We start from the raw sequence: 5,000 nt of genomic DNA, 5'->3' as shown, positions 1-5,000 counted from the left end.
ATAAACTTCAGGGTCTCTAGAACAAGAAATGAAGCATTAGTGACAAAATTACTGTTTTTTTAGGATCAAACGAATCATTTTAAAAGTTTATTTTTTTGGGACACCCTATATACAGCCTCGAGAAGAGATGACAGTCACTCTTCACTGCGGCGAGTTGGATCTGCTGCTTTGACTGCGTCTTGGTCTGTGGCCGACTGAAGAGTGGCAACTTGTTCTTGGGCAGTGCTTCTGTAACTGGCTTCATGCATAGTTCCAGTCTTTCTTCAACAAACTTTGTGTACTGCTCCTCACCAAGGGACTCGATCTTCCTCACAGTTTCTGCCACTGGGGTGTCCATGATGTCTCTCGTGTCAAGGACCAGTAGGTCAAAGCCAGACATCTGTAAATAACTACCAACACTGTGTGGAATATGTAGACACTTCTATTGGAACACAAATGCATGGTTTGTACATCATAAACATGTTTACCATTAACGAATGAAGCCAAACATCAATATTTTTATATTTTTAGGTCATTGACCTCTCACTGTCCTCAGAGGTCAAAGCTAGACACCTGTAAATAATTACCAACGCTGTGTGGAATATATAGACACTTTTATTGGAACACAAATCCATGGTTTGTACATCATAAACATGTTTACCATTAATCAATGATGCCAAACAACAATATTTTGATACTTTGAGGTCATTGACCTCTCACGGTCCTCAGAGGTCAAATCTGCCTTACCTCCCGATCTGAAAATGAAGCTTATGGCATGTACTAACACTGGTAGAAATTTCATACTTTAGTCATAATTTGCACAATTCTTATGATACGAGAGATTATCAGCTGTACTATGAGGATTCATCAAGCTGATCAAGTTTGAAGGTCTCTTTTAAGCAAACTTTGCTGGCTTCATCTTGTGTTTCTTTGCTGGCTTTATTCATGCTCTATTATCGATGGACAAAAACATCATCGCCATCAGTGATGAGAAAAACAATACAAATTCAACTTTTGCGGTTGGTCGTACAGGTTTACTTATTGCAGGTGTGCTGGGGTGTAGATATGGCACAGACATCAAGGAACAAAATAATGGCCTTTACCTGTGCCAAATTCCCCTGTAATACATTGTGATTAATGTAGAAATCCACATTCAGATTGACACCACATTATTGTTTGAATAGTTTGCCAAAATCAGCAACAAGACCCAATCCAATTTATCCGTTTGTGTTTGTCCATTATGTACTAACGTGCTTGTAATTCAGGTAAGAATAGACTGATGTCTGCTGATGTCTTTGTCATGTGTGTGATATTTGTACAAGTTCTCCATGAGCCTTGGGTCGATGAAATAAATAAATTAGAGTGAAACAGTAAGCAGGATCATACGTGGTGCTCGTCTGTTTAATTGACTTGTGAATTCAGACTCTGAGACTTGAAAGTTTTGAAACTGAAGTACGTTTTCATTTCTTTTTCCTGACAATTGAAGCACCAATGACCTCATAAGTGGACACAAAGTTTATTACTTTTATTAGTCTGCAATTTGTACCGCAGTTGTTTCCATTTTCTTCGGTAGGGTTATAAAACGAGGAGGGAACAAAAGCAGTTTGTACAAATGCATTTACAACTGCATTTATCTGTAATTTAACATTAACTGAGAAAATGTTTTTACTTAGCTCGCAAAACTCAAAGCGTGTTTGACCACGAAAGGAGTTATTGGAGATGAATACCGTACTTGGCCAGCGAGGTAGGTACACAATGGAAAGTCCAACGTCCCTGGCCGTAAACCAGAAGGAACACAGGAAAACAAAAAAGTTCAAGAACACCTTACCACATGCAGTCTTGAGAAAAAAAGGACATGGGCAGGGTTTGCGAGCAGCAAATTTGATTGGTCGAGATGATGTAAAATGTCATATTTTGTCCACGTGTTGCGAAACGAAAGGTTTTTGAAAGTGCCAATAAGGCGATTTGTGTTCTACTGTGTTGAAGTTTCAAATTCAATTTAAATAAAATGAAGATTTAAAAAGTGAAATAAAAATAAAAATTGCATTTAGCACCGTTGATGCAGCATCTTTTACACCACCTTATTTAACAAGTTACATTAGTGTTTTGTACCTGTTGTTTGTGTCCTTTATGATGTCCTTAAAAACCACCTTTCCAATTTGAAATCATTTTCAGTTTTGTTTGACAGACAGAGTAAACAAAGTTGTCTCACTCAATGCACAATCGGGATGAATTCAGTCAAATTACTGTTAAACTACAAGTTCATTTTCCGATTTGTGTTCAAAATACAACATTCAATTGAAATCAAGTTGTTCCTCGATCATAAACTGTCGTCTGTAGACAGACAGACAGACAAAGTGAACCAATTGCTTAACCCCACTTTTCGCTTCATACGTGTGGGGTAATAATAATGGATCATCTTCTTTCATGTGCAGCACTTGACTGCAGGTAGCACCATTTGCTGGAAGTGTAACTTTGCTGCTGATGCATTCCTCCCTGTAGGTTAGAGCAGGAATTGGGAATTTATTCAGGGTGCCGGCAAAAGCTCACCTTCGATTCACGAAGGACACTGTAGGATCTTTAATTTCCACCAACTAATGTGGGTAGAGGGGATGTCCATTGTAACGTGCATCTGAGGGATTGCATGTACACACGTTGTTCTCTCGTCCTGCCTGTGAAACACCAGAATGATAGTTTATACTTGGGTTGAGATTTAAACCCAGGCTATGTGGCTCAGAGGTGAGTGTGCATTCCTCTAGGATATCCTGCAAACTCAATAATAATAGATGATTTGCAATAAAATTTATTGAAATGGGGGAGAGGGTACATGAGGTTATCCCTCCCCCCCCCAACTATTCCTCCCTTACCCAGTGACTGATCCACCAAATGATTTTGAACAGGGACATTTGGTCACCAAGCTATTTGATGCGGAATCTGATATTCCATTTCACATAAAAGTGCACACACAAGGCTTCACAATAAACATCTACCGGTACTTCAGATATTTTGTTCAAAGGGTTTGTTTATGTTTGTTTTAATTCTCAGGTCAGCACAACCAACCTGCTCCCGAAGCCATTGTGCTGCGGGATCTTGCTGTTTCATCGTTAAGGAGATCCACGCTGTTCTAATCCGCGTTGCCATTCGCCGACAGGAAACAGGAAGTGATGCCGGCTGACCTTAAGGCCCATGGTCTTAGCACTACCTCGATGCTGAGCCCACGTTGTTTCTGTTGTTTCAGCTTTGCACTTTTATCCTAAGGTTACACACCCCTCTTTCCACCTCCTTTCCTGACTCCCCTAACAGTCCCACCCCAATCGAGATGTGATGCTCTTCAACATTTCCTGTTATGCACTGCCATGCTGGACAGTCCTCTCCTACTCATCGACATGAGTTCTCTTTTCGCCCTGTCTATCATTTCTACCTTTCCACCTTTTTGTGCGGTGTTTGGTTATCTGGTTTCAGGCTAATGTACATATGGAAGGTTAAAAAGTCAGGAATGCAGGCCTCTACCTACTGTCCAAGGTGAACATCGATTTGGTTCATTTCATACTTCAGTATGGAACATCGAGTTGGAGTCATCTCATGAAATGCTCTCTGGGGCCTTCCTGCGAGTCATCATAGCAAATGGCATTCCTGTTTTTCCATGAGAATGCAGAATAAATTATTGTGACATTTTATTTCTTACAGATTATTTTACCCACATTTTTTTACCCACATACCTCCATGTTGTGTTACGCACAGGTTATGTCCAGTTCTCGGTTTTGTGCTAAACTTTTGATTCCTCCTGGAAACGCTAACACGTTTCATCCACCGTCAACAACGTGGAATGTAATTCCTGGTAATCCTCCAAAAATTATTGGATAAAAGGATTACACTCACCACCCCCAACCCTCCCACCACACCAACGAATCCAGGAACCTTGCAAGGATTGTGAAGCATGGTAAGGAGTTGCAGGTCTGAATGTTGTGTTTGGAAGATGAAAAGCCCGATCCTTCGACTGATAGACAGCTCTCCCCATGCCAGACGTGAGGCCTTTGTTTGACTTCTGACCTTCCCACTGGGATCCTGTTTGGATAGGCAGACGCCTTGCTCGACGGCAAACCCATCTGATGTTAACCCCTTTCTCTTGGATAACATTGATCATCCTACGGATTGTAAGAGTATCGAATGTTGAGAAACTTCACAAATGCCTTAAGCTCGGATATGCGATTTGTTCCAATCTCTCAAAGCTCACCGTTCAAGGTTATTGTAATCATATTACCCTTGAGGTTTGTACACCAACATTACAAATACACAAAGCAAAAGGGATTGTGGCTTCCCTATAGTTGCACTTCATCTTCAAGAAATAGGTGTCTGATTCGGACTGACACTCCAAAGCCTTTCCGGGATGAAGTGAAACCTGTGACAGCCTCTTTGAATACGCAGGGTGTTCACAAAGTCCTCGGAACACGACACAGTAGCCCATGAAACGACCTTTGTGAGTATGTCATCAAGGGAACTTTTTGAGTCCTCGTCATACATCACTTTGCACCCACGAGGTTCGTGAAGCCTTCAATGAAAGAATTTTTCGCAATCTATCGACTACATGAACATCCTTACAAGCCATATACTAACCAGAACACCACCCAAAAGGGGTACAATGTGGAATGGTCATGTAACATGGAAACGATTGCAACAACATCGGATTTGGGACAGCGTGGTTTTAGAGATTTTTGTCCTCAGCTTGACAAAGCAGGTGGTTCCAAATCCCGTGCATAATAAGCCCAGGTGTGAACAGCACTGAAGAAGTACCCCAAATAAAGAAACCGACAGACAGGTAGGAGCAGGAAGAAGACGTTGGAGTGCAAGTTAGAGAGTGAATACGAAAAGGATTAGAGTGGAGTTTATGGTTTATTTATTTTGGTTGACATTTTTCCCCCTAATATGTCACATCATTGTTATGTGTGTTACACTGCACCCCCACCAGTGGTTTTGCGACCTCAAACGTCTCACAATGGCAGCTTTGCTTCTCTTCTTCTCAG

The 5,000-nt window shown here is 41.1% G+C and overlaps 1 long non-coding RNA gene across 1 annotated transcript; it reads right to left on the bottom strand.

Annotated features, from left to right (window-relative positions):
• Nucleotides 1–2,172: 2,172 nt before the first annotated feature.
• LOC147014593 (uncharacterized) lies at nucleotides 2,173–3,178 on the bottom strand. The gene is made up of 2 exons (XR_015050812.1): nucleotides 3,040–3,178; nucleotides 2,173–2,651 (listed from the first exon to the last, which is right to left on the bottom strand). It is a non-coding gene; the product is annotated as an uncharacterized LOC147014593 (long non-coding RNA).
• Nucleotides 3,179–5,000: the final 1,822 nt, after the last annotated feature.

This window comes from Eptatretus burgeri, chromosome 13 (genome assembly GCF_056783735.1).
Source record: "Eptatretus burgeri isolate ZD-2024b chromosome 13, Ebu_testis_v1, whole genome shotgun sequence".
In the NCBI taxonomy this organism is placed as follows: Eukaryota; Metazoa; Chordata; class Myxini; order Myxiniformes; family Myxinidae; genus Eptatretus; species Eptatretus burgeri.
The sequence above is the reverse complement of the archived record's forward strand: the minus strand, read 5'-3'. Positions and strand labels throughout refer to the sequence as shown.